This window comes from Sorex araneus, chromosome 5 (genome assembly GCF_027595985.1).
Source record: "Sorex araneus isolate mSorAra2 chromosome 5, mSorAra2.pri, whole genome shotgun sequence".
NCBI classification, from domain to species: domain Eukaryota; kingdom Metazoa; phylum Chordata; class Mammalia; order Eulipotyphla; family Soricidae; genus Sorex; species Sorex araneus.
In genome coordinates this window covers 81,290,332-81,314,434 of record NC_073306.1, presented here as the reverse complement: position 1 = coordinate 81,314,434, position 24,103 = coordinate 81,290,332, and the positions used below count along the sequence as shown (strand labels likewise).

General features: G+C 41.9%; 1 protein-coding gene and 1 pseudogene across 3 annotated transcripts in view; both read left to right on the top strand.

The window, feature by feature from the left end:
* The window catches only part of EVI5 (ecotropic viral integration site 5), a 182,858-nt gene that overhangs the window by 3,732 nt on the left and 155,023 nt on the right, over positions 1-24,103 (top strand). The window lies entirely within an intron of this gene.
* On the top strand, positions 6,135-10,644 carry LOC101555157 (thyroid receptor-interacting protein 11-like; annotated as a pseudogene).

Here is a 24,103-nt window from a genome sequence, read left to right as displayed (position 1 = left end):
GGCACATAAATGAAACTCAGGTGTGGGGGAGGTAATATTCCAGGCTCCCAGTGTTCCAAGAGTTTGGCAAGAAGGATTGTGGGTGGGAGCTGCTATTCTCTATATAATCTTCTGCCTGATCCATTGGCCTTTTTTTTTTTTTTTCTTTTTCTTTTTGGGTCACACCCAGTGATGCTCAGGGGTTATTCCTGGTTTTGCACTCAGGAATTACTCCTGGCAGTGCTGGGGGACCATATGGGATGTTGGGAATCGAACCCGGGTCGGCCGTGTGCAAGGCAAACGCCCTATCCGCTGTGCTATCTCTCCAGCCCCAGATCCATTGGCTTTTAACCTTGAGTCTTAATCGACTCTTCTGAGTCTCCATATCAGTGTTTCCAGAGGATAAATATATAAATTGTATACTTTTTCCTTGATCTTTTTTCTTGTTTCGTGGATGCCATATATTCTTTTATATGTCTGAAAATGTCAAAGATAGCAGCTTTCTTTTTTTTTTTCCAAATTTAATTTTATTATCGCACTGTGATTTTCAAAGTTATTCATAGTTGGGTTTTAGACATACAATGTTCCATCATCAATTCCCACCACCCGTGTCAACTTCTCTTAACCAGTGTTCGTTCCCAAGTTCCGTTTCTTACCACCCTTCCGTTCCCTGCCTCCCCTCTTCTAAACTCCAAGCCTGCTATCTTGACAGGCACTTTTTATTTAAAGTTTGGTTATTAAAGTTGGGATGTCATTTCAGTGTTGTTGATTCTGTGGTTTGAGTTTTAGCTCTATCATTCCTTAATACCACTAACTTACCTTGACCCTTGTACCTGTTGCTTCTTGTCTGTTTCTTTTCCCCTGCCTGTCTTTCCTTCCCCTCCCTGTACTTTGGGGACCAAGGGTGATCTAGGCATCCCCTCTTTAAACTATTGCCTTTCCTCATCCGGTTACTCTAAATATCACATGTAAGTGAAGTCATCCTGTGTTTATCCTTCCTATTCATTTACTATGATGTATTCCAGTTCCGTCCATGTTAACAGCAAATTGCAGCTTTCTTACTTTTGCTTAGCTTGTTTCCTCAAGTTACCTTTCCTTCTGTCTGGTGTAGTCTCTGCTGCAGAGGTGCTTCTGAATTTATGCACAGCAGCTGTGTGTGTGTATATATATGTATATCAGTTTATTCATATGTATACACATATATGTATATAGATATATATTCAACACCTTGAGTGTTTTAGTTTTCCAGCTAACATTCACATGTTTTTGTTACTGTTTATTTTGGTATAGAAACTTATTACATGTTCAGGTGGAGTCCCAGGAAGGTGGAGGAAGAGGCAGTTTTGGGGGCAACTTTCCAGATGAGGTGGGGGATATTCTGATTCTTCTCCACATAGAGGGGTTAATGAATTTTCATTAATTTAACCATCTGTGTTATCTGTAGGACTGGAGCAATAGCACAGCGGGTAGGGCGTTTGCCTTGGATGCAGCTGACCTGGGTTCGATTCCTCCCTCCTTCTCAGAGAGCCTGGCAAGGTACCCATGGCATATTTTGATAGGCCAAAAACAGTAACAAATCTCACAATGGAGATGTTACTGGTGCCCACTTGAACAAATCGATGAACAAAAGAATGACATTGCTACAGTGCTACATATAAACACGTGTGTAATTGAGATGTTACTGGTGCCTGCTCGAGCAAATCGATGAACAATGGGATGACAGTGTAATTGAGTATTGTTAACAGGGAAAACCCTGTTAATTTCCTTAATACCTCTTCTTCCTTCTCTTCCCCTTCCCAGAGGCAACCACTGGCCTGATTCTTATCCTTATAGATTGTCATCAATATTTTCTAAGCTTGCCTTGATGATCCCAGTGTGTGGCCAAATTGCATTCTTTGGCTTGGTGGACTGTTTGAGATCATCTCGAATATCTGTCTTTTGTCTTGGGCTTGCCATATCTTCTCTGAGTAGCTTCCATGCTTCCAATTTTCAGTTGCAAGACAGATCTGGTTGCCAGTGATTTGGGAACTGGAAAAAAGGGAAGTTGGGTCGTGAGCCACAGAGCATTTAGCATATAAGGTCACACAATTTACCTTTTTCTTAGGATCTGTAAGTCTTCCATCCTTTTGAAAATAAGACTCTAATCTGCCACTCATTGAAGTTGAGCCACTCAGGAGGAGAATTTCTAGATTTCAAACTATTCCGACAGCTGACTCCTTCTTCAATTCCTGAGCCTTTTGACTATCCTATACTGTAAATTTCGGAGTTCCCCCCCCACACACAATGTTACCACTGCTGGCTTAAAATTTGGTTGTCTTTGACAAAGTCAGACACTACTCATTTCATCTTTCTAGTATTCACAACATTTTATTGCTGTTTTCTCATTCCCTTTGTCCTCAGGGTTTTGTCCTAAAAACAACAAAGAGAGTGGGGCTGGAGTGATGGCACAGCAGGTAGGGCATTTGCCTTGCATGCTGCCGACCCAGTTCGATTCCCAGCATCCCATATGGTCCCCTGAGCATGGCCAGGGGTAATTCCTGAGTACAGAGCCAGGAGTGATCCCTGAGCATCACTGGGTGTGACCCAAAAAGCAAAAAAATAAAAAATTTAAAAACAACAAAGAAAAACAATATTTTCTTTAACTTTTATTTTTGGTAACTTTGGGAGAGAGTTTGCTCTCTCCCAAAGTTACCAAAAATAAAAGTTAAAGATGTATGCATTCAATTTGCCATCTTAACTTGAAAATCCATCACCTTTCCATTATGCAGGAATGTGTTTCCATCTATCTTCCAGATATCTCCTTGTGAGGTTATAGCTTCAGAATTTTTTTTATTATTATTTAGAGTTGGGGGCTGGAGCGATAGCACAGCGGTTGGGCGTTCGCCTTTCATGCGGCCAACCTGAGTTCGATTCCTCTGCCCCTCTCGGAGAGCCTGGCAAGCTACCGAGAGTATCGAGCCTGAACGGCAGAGCCTGGCAAGCTACCCGTGCATATTGGATATGCCAAAAACAGTAACAGTAAATCTTTCAATGAGAGACGTTATTGGTGCCCGCTCGAACAAATCGATGAGCAACGGGATGACCATTTAGAGTTGGACTGGAGCAATAGCACAGCGGGTAGGGTGTTTGCATGCAGCCGACCCGGGTTTGATTCCTCTGTCCCACTCAGAGAGCCTTGCAAGCTACCAATAGTATCCCGCCTGTAGGTCAGAGCCTGGCAAGCTACCTGTGGCATATTCGATATGCCAAAAACAGAAACAGTAACAAGTCTCACAGTGGAGACGTTACTGGTGCCTGCTCTAGCAAATCGATGAGCAATGGGACGGCAGTGTTACAGTGCTATTTAGAATTAAGAAGGAGAGCACCTAAATTACTGGATCAAATTGGTTACTCTAGAATTCATAATTGTTTTTGAACAGTATTCCAATTCCAGTGTCAGGATTGGAAATGGTCTTAAAGAAAAGTTAGGGGCCGGAGTGATAGCACAGCGGGTAGGGCGTTTGCCTTGCACGCGGCCGACCCGGGTTCGATCCCCGGCATCCCATATGGTCCCCCAAGCACCGCCAGGAGTAATTCCTGAGTGCAAAGCCAGGAGTAACCCCTGAGCATCGCTGGGTGTGACCCAAAAAGCAAAAAAAAAAAAAAAAAAAAAAGAAAAGTTAGCTATTTGAACCTTTCTGTAAGGAAAATTCATGGTTTAAAGGAGATGGTGACTAGAGAAATGGATTAGGCTTTGCTTGGATTTTTGCTTGGGATCTGGAAATCTGTATGTCTGAAATATTTAATACTTGAATGAATAAAAGATCTTGAATATTTGTAACGTGTGAAAGTTATTTTTAAAATACAGTATTTTTTATTTCAATCAGTAATAATGAAATTAAAGTATGGCCAGGAGGAATGTAATACTCAGAATTTCTTATTTTGAAAAAAATTATCTTATCAGAAGTTGGAAATTATTGCTAATGATAAAGTTGTGATATAATAATTTGTGGTTAACTGATACATCATTTATTTATTTTTATGATAAATCATTTAAAATTGCCTATTAAATCCTCTGTTAAGCTCTGTCAGAGCTTTGCTGTTATTTTTAAATTTTTGAGTGGTGGTGGTGGTAGGGATTGAACCCAGGGACTCACACATGTGCTCTACCATTGAGTTGACATCTTGGCCCATCTTTTTAAATTATTTTTATTTTTGGAAGGGGTTTTGGGTGGCTGTGCTCAGGGCTTATTCTGGTTCTGCACTCAGGAATCATTCGTGGTGGGGCTCATATGTGGTGCCAGGGTTCAAACCAGGATCAGCCATGTGCAAGACAGGCACCCTGCCCACTGTACTATCTCTCTGGCCCTCTTCTTAAATTTTTTTTTTTTAAGGAATGAATTTATCAAGTGAGTAGGTTTCTGAATATTCTTTCAGAAAAAGAATAAAAAAAAATCTGGGTAGGAGGAGTTTGGGCCACACTCAACAGTGCTTGGGGACTGTTTACAGCTCTGTGCAGGAGATGGGGGTTGTTCCCAGTGTTTGAGGACCCAACAGGTGCCACTCTCTTATATGGCAAGAACTTTAACCCCTTTGCTATCTTTCTAACCCTAGACTGAGTTTTTACCAGAGTACAAGATGAAATGAAAATATTATTCTTATGATGACTTGTTTTCTCAAGGCAGGATTTATACAGTTTTTCTTTTTCTTTTTTCTTTTTGGGTGCACCCAGCACCCAAAGAGTAACCTGGCTCTGCATTCAGGAATCACTCCTGGCGGTGCTCAGGGGACTATATGTGGTGCTGGGAATTGAATCCGGGTCAGCCGCATGCAAGCCCTACCCGCTGTGCTATTGCTCCAGCCCCTGAATTTATGCAGTTTTAAGTATTCACTTAAATTATGCCATCATTTTCTATGTTATGAGCCCCTTTTGGGTGAAATTTATATTGCTACTTGGCTAGAGTTCTTGATTGATACTTGGTTTCTGTAATGACCTGATTTGGCAAAATAATAAGGTGTGAGCACTCTGCTGATGTCCAAACTAACTTTTTTTTTTTTTTGGCGGGAACACCTGGTGATGCTCAGAGGTAACTTCTCACTGTAGTCAGACATTACTTCTGTGTTTGGGGACCATATAGGATTTTGGGGATTTAACCTGGATTGACCATGTGCAGGACAAGCACCCTACCCACTGTACTATCTCTCCAGCCCCTCAAACTAATTTTGGCAACTCATAAAATATAGTTCCTATTGTATTTTCTTCCTCTCTTCAAATTATTTTACTTTTATGTTTGCATGTAAAACTTAGGATTTTAATTACAAGTAATTACTGTCAATATGCTAGCCCTTTCTCAGTGGGAACATATAAATTAATTTGTGTTTTGTGAATAAAATCTGTAGGCCTTTGACCCCTCACATTATGTCAGAAAAAGTCATCATAGGTCCCTTGTTGCTAGTTGTCTGTTCTGCTTCTTTGTTGCCTTTTCTTGCTGTTTATTACTGTGTCTGTATTTCAAGAGAGCTTTCACTGCCTGTGCTGTTTGCAGCTTATCCTTTAAGTGCCAAAGACAATGTGGGTTTGAGTGCTTGTCAATTGTTCATTATACAGTTCCAGCGCTGGCATTCATTCTCTGAAGTGCTCCCTACAGCTGGTTGAACTGACTGCTCTCTGGATCTTCCATTGTCCGTTTTGCTATTTAGTGTCTTGTGAGTTCACCATGAACTCACAAGGGAGGCCTGGACTTGATTCCTGGAATTGCATACTTCTCTGAGTTTCCTAGGAGCGATCCTAGAGTACAGAACAGGAACAGGGAGTCGTAATCAACCCAAACTGCTAACCCTCAAAAGAAAAGGTTATTTTGGTACACTGGGACACTTGGCTATGTTTTGAGGCTTTACTAAGCAGTGCTTAGGGGCTATTTCTGGCTTTGTGCTTACAAGTGACTCTGGTGGTGCTCAGAGGACCATATGCGGTGCTGTGGGTAGAACCAGGGTTATGACCATCAAAGCTGCATGCAAAGGTGTGTGCCCTGCCTGCTGTACCATCAATCTGGTCCCAGAGGGTATACAAAATGTAGTAAAAGGATAGAGTTGAAAACTGATATATTATTGTGCTAAGGAATTAATAGGAATGGGGATTCTATGAATTCTAAATCTGTGGTATGTGAGGTACAGATATGAGGTATCACCTGCTGTTTGCTGTTGGCTGTTGCTGTATCAATTATTAATAGAGGAGAAGAGGCTTGGGATGTAGCCTGGTGCCTCTTACATCTGAGGCTCTGGTTCAGTTTCTTGTACCATGGCATTGAGGGGTGGTGGAAGGAAACAGTGAAGTAGATGATTTTGGAGACATGAGGGAATAATAAAATATTTTATTTTATAAGTAGTAATCATGGGGATCTGTTGTGGCATTTAGAGTGAGTGTCATGTGGCCCATGTAGAGTTGGCAGGACTTGCCCAAGGAACTGTGAGAAGTTGCTAAATCAGAGGAAGAAGTGGTCCAACCAAGGTGGTGGCAAGAAGTGGGAATAAATGGAAGGCTTTCTGGGGTGCCTGTGTCACTGGAGGTGGACCCCCTAAAGTTCTGGGTCAGACCTCTGCGATATTAGTAGAAACCTACAGTTGGTGAGAGCTCCCTTAAGCTGGCATTGTATAGAAACTTTTTATGAGTTATTGAGTGTTGAGTAGTTTGCTTTGGAATTGTTTGCAGTGGTTCAAGGACACTGAGTTATCCCATGGTGCTGGATGCTTTTTGCAGAGTGGAGCAGGTTATTCCTTAACTTGCGGCAATGCCTTCCTGGCTCAGAAGCATTGGTCTGGCTTGGCCAATCCCTTGGTCAAGTGGGAAGGCATCCTGTCCTGGCTTCTCTCATTGACTAGATTTCAAACTTTACTAAGGACCTGCAGGATGTGGAAACAGTTCTGGTGCTCGGAAAAAGGAAATTGAAGCCCCTCTTAACATCAGAGAATGAGAGACTAAAAAACTAAACTTGTGTACTCATCTAGAAGAGAAGCCTGAAGCCTCAGATTAAAATAAATAAATAAATAAACAAATCTTCAAGTTACTGAAGTCATCTACAGCAGAGAAGCTCCTAAAACATGAGGATCAAAACTTGCTGAGCCAAGTGAAATCTGCAAATTACAAAATGTAGTTAAGGAACTTTGAACCAAAGCCAGAAAATCAATAATCATCAACAAGAAATGTCAATATTGCAGAATGCACATGAACAGAAATTAACAGAAATAAGCCATAGACATCGAGAAGAACTAAGAGGCTATGAAGAAAGAATCAAAGAACAGTAAAATCTTTTTCAGCAAGGTTACTTGGGGAGCATAACTGTTCACTCTGAAATGAAAGAAATGCAAGATACCATTCAGGTTCTACAGATTGAGAAAGTAGAGTCTACCCCCAGAGTCTACCCCCAAAATTGAAGAATTTGAAGATACAATAAAAGGCATAAGGAAAAATTATCTTTTGCTGAAAATGATAGAGATGTGTTGAGGAAAAAAACAAGAACAACTAAATGGAAAACAGACAAATAATTGATGAATGTGAAAGCTTACAACTGGAATATAACCAATTGCAGGCTTCTGCTCTGAGGCATAGTACCAGTGAGCCGGAAAAAGAAGTTAGGGAACCAGGAGAAGGTCCTTCTCCATGCCTGCACATGGAAGAAGTACATTGGCTGCAGAAAAAGTGTCTTCTCATGCAGAAACTGAACTTAGCAGGTTGAATAATATAAACAAGGATAATTTTGCAGAAGATAACCTAAAACTGAGAGCTCATGCTCAAGCTTTAAAAAGAACTTCAGGGGCTGGAGCAATAGCACAGCGGGTAGGGCAAATGCCTTCCACGCAGCCGACCCAGGTTCGATTCCCAGCATCCCATATGGTCTCCTGAGCATCGCCAGAAGTGATTCCTGACTGCAAAGCCAGGAGTAACCCCTGAGCATCGCCAGGTATGACCAAAAAGCAACAAATAAATAAATAAATAAAGCCAATGTTTCCTATAAAAAAAAAAAAGTACTTCAGAAATCAGGACTGGAACATAGCACAGTGGGTAGGGTATTTGGCCATCACGTGGCCGACTCGGGTTCGATTCCTCTGTCTCTCTCGGAGAGCCTGGAAAGTTATCAAGAGTATCCCACCTGCACGGCAGAGCCTGGCAAGCTATCTGTGGTGTATTTGATATGCCAAAAACAGTAACAACAAGTCTCACAATGGAGACATTACTGGTGCCCACTCGAGTGGATCGATGAACAGTGGGATGACAGTGCTACAGTGCTACTTCAGAAATCACTGATAAAATTAAATGGAGAATGTGACATGAAAACACAAAAGATATGAGTTGGAATGCAGAATTAACAGGATTTAAGGCTTAATTTGAAGGCAGAGCAACAAGTACTTGAGAGTGTTAGTGCAAAGGAATTATTGATGTCTGAGGTAGGAGAATTGGACCACGAGATCCAAGAGGCCATAAAGCATGGGACTTTAATAAAAGATCAACTGTCAGAGCAACAATATGAGGCAGAGGCTGTCATTGATAAACTGGAAAAAATATTTAAATGATGAAAAACAGTTCAGCAACTTAAAGAGCATAGCATAACATTGCTAAAGAGTTAGATAGGCAAAAACTGTCCTTAATGATTTTCAGAAACATGATAAAATAGAAAATTTAGTAGAATAGCTAAACAAATCCAACAAAGTAATTTAGACATCCAGAAGAACTCTGAACTTAAGGGATAAATTAAAGGAGGAAGACCTTACTACCATCAGAATGAGTTAACTCAGTTTCTTCATCAAGATCCTAGCAGTAGGGGCTGGAGCTATAGCACAGCGAGTAGGGTGTTTGCCTTGCACGCGGCCGACCTGGGTTCGATTCCCAGCATCCCATATGGTCCCCCGAGCACCACCAGGTGTGATTCCTAAGTGCAGAGCCAGAAGAAACCCCTGAGCATCGCCAGGTGTGACCCAAAAAGAAAAAAAAAATAGATCCTAGCAGTAATTTTGAAGAGTAACTTAGGGGGAGGAAGTAAGAAATATGAAGCAAAGGAGGAATTAGCCCAAGTTTAGCACAGCACAGGGCAGCTTTGTAACACTAAAGATCCTCTATAGTAGGATTCTCGTTAGTACTTCATTTCAGCTGTATTCTGGAGCATCATCTTCTTGCAGTCAGCGGAGACCCCTTGCACAACAAAGTCTAACTCTCAGTGGATGCTTCTAGATTTAAGCAAGAGATAGCAGATCTGAGAAGGTCACAGCAGGAAAAAAAAATGCATCCAGTAGAACTCTTCAGGAAAATAATCACAGAATGTCAGATTCTATTGCTGCCCACTCAGAGGTAGGAAGAGAAGAACATGAGCAGACTGATTTAGAGGTTGAAGGTTGAAGCAGAGGTTTTTACAAAAGTCCCTTAAGGAAAAAGGGAGAGCCAAAAGTAATTAGTTACTTACCACAAAGTGAAAGTAAATGAACTTTTGAGACAGATAGTTACAAACCCAAAGAAAAGGATTTTGATACTGGAAATAATTATTTGTAAACTAAACGGGGAAAATGAAAAAGTTGCAGAAACTTTCTGAGAAAAAGAAAATTGTGATTATCAGTCATTGCATGAGATTAATGCAAAGTTTTCTATGATGCTTTGAAAAAAAGAATTTGAGAACCATTTGAGGAAAGAGTTGGTTGCTTTTGTGCAACTTCTGAAGGAAAAAGAGGAGGGCAAGTCTTGGGAGTCAAACTGACTTTTAAACACAGTCAAAACAACGCAAGAGAAGACCATTATGTTTAAAAAAAGAGAGACCAACTCATGTTGACTTTAAAACAGAAACATGGAAACCTGTCCCATCCAGAATGACATTTACCATTTATGTGACACAGAAACAGCCTTAATCTGAGAGAGAGATTATGTGATCATCTTTTAGAACCCAAAGATTCTTAACACCTGTGAAGCTCTGGAATGGAAGATAGGCGGAGAAAGAAAGTTTCCGTGTTGGAAGAAAAGCTAATTTCACCCTCTAATGTGATGGAAAATGCAAGTCACCAAGCCAGTTTGCAGGTAGAAACATTGCAGGAATAGTTGAATGTGACACCAGGCAAAGGTAATGCTTCAGTGCAGCTTGCTGTGGCTTGAGAACAAGTGAACTAGTGTGCACACTCACTGACCAACTCACAAACAGTCCATGAGCATTTCCAGCAGGAGGAGAAGGCTGTATTCTGCTGAACTTTAGAAGTACAGGCAGCCAAGAGCCAAATAGAAGAAAAAGGCAGAAAACTTGGGGAAAAAAAATCATTCCATTACAGGGACAATTAGATGAAGCAAATGCTGTGTTGCACATTGCATCAAGACATTCAGAACAATTATAAGTAAGGGAAGAACAAATTGAAGAACTTAAAAAAAAATGGAACTCTGACAAGAAATGCTGGGTGATGAACTAAAGAAATTGTTTCACACCACAGAAGGAAATGTGGACAAAGTCTTAATGAGCAATCTTTTCATTGGGCATTTTCATACACCAACACATCACCACCATGAAGTGTTTTGATTGATGGGAAGCAAAGATAGGAAATGAAAGAGTTGCTTAATAAGATCAGGGCAGTGTCACTAGGTGGATGACTGGATGGCTTAGAGGATCCAGAGTCATCCCCAACAGGCCTCTGAGACCCAGTCAGCAATTGGTCCTGAGTAGCTCTTTTCTTTTTTTTTTAATTTTAATTTTTATTTTTTTAAATTAAAAATTATTTTTTATTTTATTGAATCACTGTGAAAAAAATACAAAGCTTTCAAGTTTAAGTCTCAGTCATATAATGATTAAACCCCCATCCCTTCACCAGTGCACATGTTCCACCACCAAGAACCTCAATATGCCCCCCTCCTAGCCACCCCCCACCTAAGTAGCTAATGATCTTCACTTTATTCTCTCTATACTTTGAATACATTCAGTATTTCAATAGAGAACTCACTATTATTGTCTGGAATTTTCCCCCAACATAGGCCTGCTGAAAAGGCATCATTTAATTAATTAATTAATTAATTAATTATTTTGCTTTTTGGGTCACACCCAGCGATGCTCAGGGGTTACTCCTGGCTTTGCACTCAGGAATTACTCCTGGCAGTGCGTGGGGGACCATATGGGATGCCGGGGATCAAACCCGGGTCGGCCGAGTGCAAGGCGAACGCCCTACCCGCTGTGCTATCGCTCCGGCCTTTTTTTTTTTATTTTTTTTTGAGAAAAGGCATCATTTAATAATTTCTTTTCATTGCTGAGAATAAAGACTCTGAGCTCTGATATTTTAGCTCAGTTCACAGTCTAGATGCATTTCTGTAAGAAGCTGCTCTGGGTGCCAAAATGGGTTAGAAGACCTCTCGGATCATAGTCTTTAGGAGCAGAGGGTCCCCTGAGTAGCTCTTTTCCAAAACGTTTTGTTAACTTTCTAAATCATATTCAGTTGTTTTAGCACCAAAACTTTGTTTGTGATCTAAATTCTTTAGATTTCCTAGGACAGAGAAAGCTAGGTTACAGATTTATTGGAAAGTTTTAAAGAGACAGTAGAATCTAAGTCTGGTAGAGAAGGAGGTTCATTCCTGATCCCTTGCTTTTCAGCTGCTCCTCTTATTAAACCCAGTTGGTTTTGGACCTGGTGCTTCCTGTCACCTTTTCTTGAAGCCCACCTCAGAGGTGCTGCCCACATTCATGTCATTGCTGGTCATCAGACAACAGTGCTGGAATTGTACTGAAAGATCTTCTGAAGCAATGAATCATCCTGTAGCCATCTATGGTCTACATAGCACTCTAAAGAAACCATGTAAATCTGTCATAAAGCAGTTTTTTGGAAAAAAAAAGTATTTGAATACTGTAGCTTTTCCAAGTTGAATAAAATTAGTGTTCATGCTTGTCAAAATGGTGCAGGGGCCATGGGGAAGTGTTTGTAAGTACCTGCTCTATTTCCATTTCTCTGACTTGATGAAATTTAAGTTAGAAGCATTTGATCTTTTTATTTATGAAAATAAGCAAAGGACAAAAATACTTCGCTGCTCCATGTCAACTCTATTTCTTTGGATTTCAAGTTTATTTAAGCTGGAGACATGTGGTTGATCTTTAACAGTAAGGGTTTTACAACAAGAAAAAAATAATAGTAGTGGTTTCTGGAAGACTTAGAAAGTCAGTTTGGGGTGTTTATGGCTCCTCTGTAGAAGACTTAGTGGGAATAAACGTCAGAGGGTTCTGTGTCTCGAGGTCATGAATATCTGAGGTAGAAGGGTGATTGCTTGATGCTCTGCAGGTTGATGATGTGGAGGCTCAGAACATTTTCTTTTTAGCAGCCCAGACAACTCCCTATCATCAGAGTCACCTTCTTGCCAGCCATGCTCCCCCTCTGCAGCCTAACCTCTCTGCTTCTTGACAGTGTGTTCAAGAGCCCTGTGGAAATGGAATTCTGCAGTCTGGAACCTTTCAGTGGAATTTTTTTTTCACTCAGCGTAATTTGTTGATGGAGCATCACCGAGTTGTGACTTGTCCAGTTCATTTGTGCTTTGAAAAGTAGAATATGTACCTTAGGTGATTTATAGTTTTCAAAGCACTTAAGTACCCTTTTAAAGGTATCTTGAAAACAGATATCTCATACACAGACACAAAGCTACCAGTTGTAAAAGTGTCACTGTTACTGCTTTTGTTAAACATTTTGTAAAGCATTTTTTTTTTTGCTTTTTGGGTCACACCCGGCGATGCACAGGGGTCACTCCTGGCTCTGCACTCAGGAATCACCCCTGGCGGTGCTCAGGGGACCATCTGGGATGCTGGGATTCGAACCCGGGTCGGCCGCGTGCAAGGCAAACGCCCTACCCGCTGTGCTATCGCTCCAGCCCCCATTGTAAAGCATTTTAGCAGTATCATGGGCAGGACTCTGCTGCCCTCCTCACCGAGGGCAGGGATGTCACTTCTGCACCAGCCCCTGGGATCTGGAGCTTCCAAAGTAAGGGAGCATTTCAGTCACTTTTATCAGCCTGTTCTAAAAAAAGTCTTGCCTTGGAACTTAACTGTGTCAGGATGTTCATTTTTGTCTTGGTCATGGAATTTGTACCCGTGAAGACTTCTTGCAAATTTTGTGAATTTTCACTATACCTTTAAAATAGAAACATCTGGGGCTGGAGCGATAGCATAGTGGGTAGGGCGTTTGTCTTCCATGCAGCCGACCCAGGTTCGATTCCCAGCATCCCATATGGTCCCCGAGCACCGCCAGGAGTGATTCTTGAGTGTAAGAGCCAGGAGTGACCCCTGTGCATTGCTGAGTGTGACCCAAAAAGCAAAAAAGACACATCTGGGGCCAGAGAGCTTATACTCATGGTAGGAATGGTAGGACACTTGGTTTGCACCTGACCTGCCTGAGTTTGATCCTCGGTACCACATATGGTTCCCTTGCTCATCAGGAGTGGTCCCTGAGCACAGACCTAGGAGAAAGCCCTGACACTTCTGGATGTAGTCTGGGGGGGTGGGGAAGGGTGGAAGAAAAATAATTCTGTATATCAAGGAAAGGTGAAAATGACACCAAATCCAAGGAGCCAGAGTGATAGTATAGTGGGTAAGGCACTTGCTTTGTACATGGCCAACCCAGGTTCAATCCCTGGCACCCCATATGGTCCCCTGAGCACCCCGTCAAGAGATTCCTGAGTGCAGAGCCAGGACTAAGCCCTGAGCATTGCCAGGTGTGACCCAAAGACAAAAACAAATAAAAGAGGGTGTATGATGCCGCAAGCAGGTCAGCCTGTACCTGCAGGGCAAGTGCATCAGCAGCTTGATTGTGCCTTCAGGCTTCCTGAAACCCTAAAACTGCCACTGTGCCTTTGGTCAGATCCCAACAACTTGGGACCAAGTTTACAAGAAATTAAATGGCCAAAAGTAAGGTATGTGGGAGTCATGCCCACAAACCACCTATGGCTCAACTATACAAGTTTATTTATTGGCCTTATTTCAGAGACCCATAAATAAATTTTGAAAGGGATCAAAAGCTGTAGTTAATCTCAGGCCACGCATAGCTGAACAGACCCGGGGTAAGTTGGAGGGGGACGGGTTGGCCTGGTGCCCGCCCAAGCAGAGCCCCTGGCACCTGCTTACTCCCACAATCCAAAATCACTGCCATACCCTCAGCCTGACTCTATTGTCTCAATACAAACCTCACTGAGATGCAATCTACTGAAAATTCGGGTATGTGGGTTTGAACTGAAATTTCCAGGCTTTGCGGGGGTTGGGATGAACTACCTCCCCCCCACTTCCCTTTACTTGTGGGAGCCTTGGCAGTCACATCCACACCCCAAAGCTGTCACTCAGTTAAAAAGCTAGTCCAGCCTTACGGTCCTGATAAAAATACTGAACACCCTGAACAAACACCATGACCTCTTAGTACTCACTTGTATTGCAAACCATAATGCACAAGAAGAAAAGGAGAGAGAGCAAGAAGGAAAGTGCTTCCCATAGAGGGAGGCTGGAGGTGGGGGGTGGGATGTTGGAGGATGGTGGTAGGGAAATGGGACATTGGTAGTTAGAAATGTACACTGGTGTACGCTGGTGGAGAGACTGGTGCTGGATCATTGTATAACTAAAACCCAATTATGAACAGCTTTGTAATGGTCTATCTCACATATACTCAATTAAGAATTTAAAACAAACAAAAAACCCAAAGGACACCAAATCCAGGACTAACTTGGGTTGTTTGTAAATTTTGCTGTGACTAATGTAGAGTTTCTACTGTGTTAGAAAATGGGAAGTCTTATGTATGCTGATGAACATGTGAATGTGTATTTCTGAAGAATTTAGTAACTGAGTCATGGCCACTTCAGAACATCATCTGTCTCCTTAACTAATTTGTTTCAGTTCCATTCTTCGGTCGCCTTTAAAGGCAATTGTCACACAAGTTGACAATACAGAACTGTCCAGCTGCCTCCTGTCCATTTTGCCCATTATTTTTCTGTGAAATTATTACTTACAGGTTGTTATATAATCCTTAATATAATTTTATTGACCCTACTAAATTATTTACTGCTTGCCATTGAGGTTTCATTTCATTATGGAGCATGTGAAATACAAGTTTCTAAGTTAAAAAAAATACACAAAATTCTTTGTTTTGAAGAAATAGATCATAGATCATGCTTCCACTCTGCCCCAATTTCCTTAATTTGAAAAGGAGATGCATTGTTGGTATACATGTTGCATGTCATCCTGTTTTATCTGCTCTTTAAAATTTTGAGTGTCTCCTTTCCTCTCCCAGCAGCCTTTCTGTCCTTACTCTATAGCTGGTTCTCTTATGGGTAGATTTTCTTTTCTTTTTTTTTTTTTCTTTTTGGGTCACACCCGGTGATGCTCAGGGGTTACTACTGGCTCTGCACTCAGGAATTACTCCTGGCGGTGCTCGAAGGACCATATGGGATGCTGGGAATCCAACACGAGTCGGCGGCATGCAAAGCAAATGCCCTATCCGCCGTACTATCGCTCCATCCCCCTATGGGTAGATTTTCTATCTAAATTTTGAAGCTCGACCTGACATGGCTACTTTTAAAATAAATATATGGGGGGCTGGAGTGATAGCACAGCGGGTAGGGCGTTTGCCTTGCACGCGGCCGACCCGGGTTCGATTCCCAGCATCCCATATGGTCCCCTGAGCACCGCCAGGGGTAATTCCTGAGTGCAGAGCCAGGAGTGACCCTTGTGCATCGCCAGGTGTGACCCAAAAAGCAAAAAAAAAAAAAAATATATGACCTAGTCTTGAAAGCTGTAATGCCCAATGTTTCTGTGATGTGATCCTTGAAACTCTAGAATACTGGTATGCCCACTGAGTGTTTGTTGATCCAAACCCAGACCTACAGCACATCTGCTTTTCTGAAATGAAGATGTGTTAGAGATGAAACATCTGCTCCAGGAATCTTCTTTGTGGCCATACAGTGGGGAAGCCATGGGCCATTATTCACTATGTTCACTCTAGTGTTTTAACTTCAGGCCTCTTACTGATTGCTTCTCTAGAAACTTACTCAACTTGATGGTTGAGTTCTGGCTTATGTACTACAGTTTTCCATGACATTCTGTATGATCTCAACCTTTCTACTGTGGAAAATCCAGCCAGTCAATAATTTAATTTTGGTAAAATCTTGTACCTCGTGGTGGTTTGAGTTTTAGTCCCTATTATTAGGAGGAAAAGTAACAAAATCATGCAAGGATGTGTGTGGAGTAGAGGAGAGGCTAGAGAGTCGTTGGGAGGTGCAGAGGAATGACTTCTTAAAACCAGTCAATTAAAATACTGAATATTTCCCCAAATAAAACCTTCAGTTTATGTGATCAGGGATCTTTTGTGTTGTTGTTATTATTGTTTTGGTGCCACACATGGCACTGCTCACAGCTTATTCCTGACTCTGCTCAGTTTACTCCTGGCTCTGCACTCAGGAATTGCTCCTGCTGCAGTTGAGGGACCATGTGAGGTGCCAGGAATCAAACCTGGGCTATCCACATGCATGGCAAGCTCCTTAACTGCTGGATTATTGCTCCAGCCCCTTTGTCATTTTTGATTCATTAAAAGGTAGGGGAAAGACTCCATAGTTATCCACTTAGTACCACTTAGTACATGGATGGAGGGAAACCTGGAGGGGGAAAAATTTTTCAGGAGGGAGTGATGAGCATTACAAAGTAAATGCTATTCTGTTGACAATAGCCAAAATATGAAAACAACCCGAGTGCCCTAAAACATGACTGGTTAAAGAAACTTTGGTACATCTACACAATGGAATACTATGCAGTTGTTAGGAGAGACGAAGTCATGAAATTTACTTATAAATGGATAGACATGGAGAGTATCATGCTAAGTCAAATGAGTCAGAAAGAGAGGGACAGACAGAGAGGGACTGCACTCATTTGTGGAGTGTAGGGTAGCATCACATGAGACTGACACCCAAGGACAGTAGATACAAGGGCCAGGGGGATTGCCCCATAGCTGGAAGCCTGCTTCATGAGCTGAGGGGAGAAGGCAGCTGGAATAGAGAAGGGATCACTAAGAAAATGATGGCTGGAGGAATCAGTCAGGATGGGAGATGCATGCCGAAAGTAGATAATGGATCAAACATGATGGCCTCTCAGTGTTTGTGTTGTAAGCCATAATGCCCAAAAGTAGAGAGAGAGAGTATAGGGAATATTTTCTGCCACAGAGGCAGGGGGAGGGTGGGGAAGAGGGTGGGGTATACAGGGATATTGGTGGTGGGGAATGTGCACTGGTGGAGGGATGGGTGTTTGATCATTGTGAGATTATAACCCAAACATAAAAGCTTGTAACCATCTCACGGTGATTCAACTAAAAAAACAAAACAAAAAACAAAGTAAGTGCTATTATGTGTCAAACATAAACATTTGAGTTTGACTTTTTTTTTTTTTGCTTTTTTTGGGGAGGGGGGTCACACCTGGCTATACTCAGGGGTTACTCCTGGCTCTGCACTCAGGAATTACCTCCCCTCCCCCCCCCCCCGCAGTTTGACTTTTACAGCTATTTTTTTTTTTTTTTTTGCTTTTTGGGTCATACCCAGCGATGCTCAGGGGTTACTCCTGGCTCTGCACTCAGAAATTACTCCTGTCGGTGCTTGGAGGACCATATGGGATGCTGGGAATCGAACCCGGGTTGGCCGCATGTAAGGCAAACGCCCTACCCGCTGTGCTATTGCTCCAGCCCCTATAGCTAATGTTTTTATACTTCAGAGTATTTAAAACTTTATCAAAAATTTATCTCTAATTTTGTAAATTTAAGTATAAGTGATACCCGTTTTATATATTCCTATGGAAAAATAATGGTACTTTAATGCCTTAACATTTGTGATTGTTTGCCAGTTTCTGCTTTTTAATTTATAAAAATTAAAATTATCTTTTTAATGAAATAATTATATCTTAATTATTTTTATAATTAAATAAATCTAGTTAAGATTCATAATAAATTGTCTTCTAATTTTAGGGAAATATCTAAATGTGGGTAATTTACAGCCTAGCTTTAACACTGAACTTTGTTTTATAGAGCTCAAGTCTATGCATTCCTGAGTTTCTCAGGAGCGCTGCAAGGAAAGAATGTAGATCTGTAGTCCAAATAAAAAAATGACATGAGGGGGCCGGAGCGATAGCACAGCGGGTAGGGCGTTTGCCTTGCACGAGGCCGACCCAGGTTCGATCCCCGGCATCCCATATGGTCCCCCAAGCACTGCCAGGGGTAATTCCTGAGTGCAAAGCCAGGAGTAACCCCTGTGCATTGCTGGGTGTGACCCACAAAGCAAAAAAAACAAAAACAAAAACAAAAAAATGACATGAAGTTGGCAGTATCATAACCCACCATAAAATTCTATTTTATACAAAAAATAATTTTGTAAAAAAATTAGTAAATGAAATAACTCAGAAAGTATGTGTATGGAAGCAAGAACTCAGAGTGGAATTGGAACTTCTGGAGCCATTGATAATCATTTGAGGAATGCATTATGGAGTGGAATTTGCACAGGAACAGAATGAGTGCTGCTCAAATGGAAAATCAGGAAAGTCATTTAATAAGACCAGACTTCGAGGAAGGGCTCCACCAGCAAATCTTTGCCCACCTGTCTTGTGGTTCAGTGAAAGAGCCTGAGGTTGTGGTGCTGCTTAGGCTTTGCAGTGCCAGGGATACTGCAACACACCCAGGGCACAGAGGGACCTCCAGGGCTACACCTGGCGATGCTCAGAGGACCATGAGGTGCTGGGAATCAAACCTGGCTTGGGCACATGAACTGCTGTATTTCCCAGACCTTGAGACTTAATTTTTAAATTTTTGTTAGATACAACTGTTAAAACTTACTATTGATATTATTAACATGCCATATTACTTGATACTGTTATCACATGAAAAACACAAATTAGGAAAGATATATTCTGTGATATTTATGTCACAGTATATAACAGTAAAATACTGGAAACAATCCATTAATTAATAAAAGGATTGGTTAAATAAAATAACACTACATTAATGTGATAGAACACCATACATGGTTCCAGTGCAATATAGCTGTTCCTATATGTGCATGTATTTTTACTATATTTGCCTCCAACCTATGACTGTTGTCATAAATGAACAAAAACTTTGTGGCTTAAATGAAAAATTGAGTTTCTTACGGTTTTGAAAATGAGAAGTCCAGAAGGTCACATGGGACTGACGTCAAGGTATGAGCAGAATTGAAGCCTTTTTCTACTGTTACGTTTGCATTCCTTGTATTTTTTGCTATATATATATGCATATATATATACATATATATATATACATATATATATATAGGCTCTTTCATTCTTTACAGTCAACAGCATAACATTCCAGATGGTCCAATCTAATAATTCAGGGTAGCTCCTCATCTCAAGATTCTTAGCTTAATCATATCTGCCAAGTCTCTTTTGCCATTTAAGGCAAGTTTTACAGTATCCAGGTAAAGGGACACTTAGGCAGCCTTTAATCAGTTTGCCATCTAATACTGATGATGATAAATCCAGGTATATTATGTGGAAAAAGTTCTCCAATATGTATGTATACTATGATCTGATTTTTGCTAAATACAAGTATTCATACATATGTATATGTGAAACTTTCATGTGTTAGGAAATGTATAGGAAAGACATCTTGGTGTCTTTTAAAGAATTTTTGAGTGTCTTTTCAAAAAGAATTTGAGAGTACTTATTCTTTTTTCCTCCCATGTGATGTTTCAGTTCTTCTTTTGTTCTGTTTTATTTTGGGAACCAAACCTGTTGGTTCTTGGAGACTACTCAATGCTTGCTTCCGCCAGGTGGTTCCCTCTCTCTTTTTTTTTTTTTTGGCCTTTTTGGGTCACACCCGGTGATACTCAGGGCTGACTCCTGGCTCTGCACTTAGGAATCACTCCTGGCAGTGCTCAGGGGACCATATGGGATGCTGGAAATCAAACCCGGGTCGGCCTTGTGCAAGGCAAACACCCTACCTGCTGTACTATCCTCCAGCCCCCAGGTGGTCCCCTCTTGGTGGCATGCACTCAGGACTGTGCAGTGCTATGAATTGAACCCAGGCCTCCCATATGCAAAGGATGTGTGCCTGCCCTTTGAGCCATCTCCCTGGGCCTGATATTTCAATTCTGAGTTAAAATGTATTTCACTTCCTGCATGTCCCAACCACTCCCACCTGCTTAACTGCTAAGATAGAGGAGATTGGGCATGTTCAGGTTAGTATGGCTGTGGATAAACAAATATTTTCTAATCAGGAAATCAGAGTGTACCAGGTCACATGTTGCAGAGAGACCACGTCAGATACTGTGAAGTGTTGACTGGACTGAACAACAAAGAAGCTCTTGGTGAGTGATCTCAGCATGGGTGGTTTCAGTAAAATGGTAGGATAGAAGCTGGATTACAGTGAAAAATAAAAAAAAAAGGGAGGTGCAGAAGGGAAGATGTAAAACAACTTTCCAGATGCTGTGTCATAGGGGAGGGAGTACGGCGAGACTGGGGGTACTTAGGGGTGGAGTATACAGTGGTGTTCCTCTCCCCCTTGCCTTCCACTTCTCTTGTCCCAGAGACTGGAGTGCACACACTGGGTGTGGTTCACTGCCCACCCACACCTTAGCTGTGGCACTGGCTGAATTGCTGTGCTGCTGGAGTCTTGCACAATACCTGTGGTGGTGGTCCTGGCCACTGAAGCCAAGGAGTAGCTGGTTTTAAAGCTGTGGGCGGAAGGTAGGGCATTTGCTTTGCATGCACATGACCAAGGCTTCCCATATGGTGCCATCAAGCATGACTGCTGAGCACTAAGCCAGGAATAAGTCCTGAGCACTCTTGGGTGTGGTCAAAAACAAACAAATGAAATTAATGGAAAAAAAAGATGATAGAAAAAAAAGTGTCTGTGAACAGAAACTGGGAAGAAACATACCTGAGCTTTGGTGTAGTGCAAAGAGCCAGGAGGTCAGCGGTCTTTGGACATTAGGCAGAAGACTCTTTTGCCTATGTCAGGTGGGCATCAAGAGAGGTGTGGATATGGGTAGTAATGTCAAGCATTTTCATTTTTAAAAATAATTTTAGATTATAAAGATACTTGGTACTACTTTTGTGCCAGTTTCTTGGTTTTTTTTTAGATATATTCTGTCCAGTTTTGAAAACATTCTTTCATAATTTTATCACCCTTTATGAGTATTAAATTATTGATAAATATACAAATAGAATTATTCATTTTCTTGTTTCTTTTTTTATAGCTTTTGGGCCATAGTAGGTGGTGCTCAATGGCGACTGCTGGCTCTTTGTCGAGGGTTGCTCAGGGGACTCTGTGGTTCTTTCTAGGATATCAAACCCAGGTCTTCTGCACGCAGAACACACACTCAAGGTTGTTTCTTCTCCTGCCCCCATGAGTGTACTCATTTGGAAAATTATGTTGATGATTTATTTTTTAAATTGGCTTTTTGGGTCATACCAGTGCTCCGGGGACCATATTGGATGCCAGGGATCAAACCCCGTGTAAGGCAAACACTCTGCCTGCTATACTATCACTATGGCTCCTATTGGTGATTCTTAGTGCAATTTTAGGATTTTTGAAAAACAAGTAATAGCTCATTTATATTAGATGTGACACATTTTCACATACTTTTGGTGCAATGCTTGATATATTGTGATACAACTAAAAATTTTTGTGTAATGTTTATTTGAAGGACTACTCATTCTGAATTTGTCGTGTTTTTCAGACTCAAATAAGACATAAGGTAACAGTTTTTTTTCAGGTTTTTTTTTTTTTGGTAGTCTTGTTGCTACCAGGATAAAATTGTGTATTCAAATATATCCCCCCTCTTTTTTTTTTTCTTAAATAAAATGAGAAATAATTTGTAACAATGAGAAGGTGATGTCAGGGAATCTGCTGCAGTCCTTATCCACAAACTCGGAAACTAGCTGTAGCAATTTTAGTTGCTGCTCAGATGATGGGATTTTAGTTTCCTAGTGTCCATGGCGAATCATGTTTCAGGCAGCATTCTCTCCGCCCTTTCCCCTGACTACTGTGGTGATGATGGGTCAGATACTTGATTGTGGAGCACATTGGGGACTATACACTGGGCTGTGGTGATTGTGTGCTTAGTCGTGTTGCTCACCAGTTTTCACACACTTCAGTTGTGCTTACACACACCTGGTTGTGGAGTGCCAGAGATCACATGCTTTGTTGTGACTGAGGGATCATAAATGGCAACATTGCTGCCATCACTCTTGGTGTGTTGGGTGAATTGCCAGCGATTGAATTTTAAACACTTTTTGGTTCTCCTCAATGGTGCTCAGGAGATCTGGAGGCCTTTTTCAGGAAGTATCAGCCAGCTAGGCTGGTGGTTCATTGATAGGGCCTGCGGATTATCTGGGTCACCCTGGTGTTTCCTGGGAGGCTCCCAAACTCCCAGTGGTGCTTGGGGGCCTAGGGTTACACCTGGTCATGTTTGGGGAATTCCACAGTGCTGAGGATCAAACTTGGGGTGGCTGCTTGGAAGGCAAGTACCTCGACTCTCCTGCTGTCACTCTGTCTCGGGTTGAACTCTTGACCTCATGCCTACAAGGCAGGTGTTTTACCACTGACTTACCCCATGCTCCTACTCTCATTCCAGTTTTAATACAGAATTGTTTTGGGGGAAATGTTACTAAATTGGCAATGCAGTAAAATATTTCACATAATTACTCCTTTTATGAAGGAAAAACCTTGGTTTTTGTTGGGAATCCAGTCAAATTCTATGTTGAAAGAGTTTCATTATAAGTACTGATGGAATGAAAAAAATGTGCAATAGTGTATAGAAAGAACAAGGATCTTGCTTTATTTTCTTTGTCATTTGTCTTCTCTGGTTCCTTTCTTTGTCAGAAAATGTGTGCTGTCATTATTTACTGTGCAGAGGTAGTCTCGAAAAATGGAAATAATAGATAGAAAGTATCTGGAATAGGGGGTGTGGAGGTAGATTAAAGGACTAGAGTATGTGCATTGCGTGCCGAAGATCCTGTTTTATCTCTGTCGTGCATGCCCCCCTCAGCACTACAGGGTGTAACACTGGTCACCCCAGCACTGCATTGCCTGCCCAAGAACTCAACTGTCAGGCCTCTACTCCTAGGCTGGGTATTTCCTGGGACCCCTGAGCAGTGCTGGGGAGTCACCAACCCCCAAAAAAAGAATGTTCTTGTTTAGTAATAACAGACATGAGGATTTTATGATTATGCTATTATTACAGCCAGATAAAAACAAACAAAAGCACAAAGAGAAATGGAGCTACTAGCAAAGATTTGTCTGGCAGCAGGATTGGTTTGTTTTGTATCCAGTTTTGAGTGACCAGAATGGCAAAGCTACCTGTGACAATATTTTCATATTAATATGAGGAATTACATTGCTTCCCCCATGAAGTTGTAAAGGGGATGTGACCTCAATGAGCACCGCTAAAAACAGATGGGCAACTCGGTGGTCAGTAAGTGTGACCCTATCTAGCTCCTGTGTGAGCAGCAGAGTGTTCCCTGGTGATCGCTAGAATCATTAGAGTTGGCATGAGCACGGTGCAGCCCCCAGTGTGCAGGTACTGCAGCCAGGCATGCGTGCCACCTCTGATCACTACAGCAACAACACTGTCGATGAGAAGGGAAAAGTGTAGGACCCCAGGGGTGACATAGTGGCAAATGCACCTGTCTTGCAAGTGAGAGCCTGTGAGTTTGATCCCCTGTGCAGCCCACATGCACTGAGGTTGGTCCTGGCACCTCTGCTGTCTTGGGACCCCCTGCACCACTCGACAGTGACTTCTGGTTCACAGATAGGTGTGTGTGGAACAGTTTGATCCCATTGTGAGCACTAAAGGTGTGTGAGGGCCAACACAGCTCAGTGGGATGTGCACACGCTTAGCAAGTTGGAGGCCTGGGTTTGATCCCTCACTTTGCATACTCTGCCAGTGTCTCAGGGAGTAATGCCTGAGTACTTCGGGGCATGTCCCCCAGTAAGCACAAAAACAGGTGTGTGACTTCCTGGCAAGTGCATGTGTGATCACTACTTCAGCCACCTGGCAAGCACAAGCAGAATGTCTGCGAACACCCAGCTACAGGAGAGTGAGGGCATGTAGCAGCAGCACTGCAAAAAGCGTGCAATTCCAGTGGACCCTGTTGTCAAGGGTGAA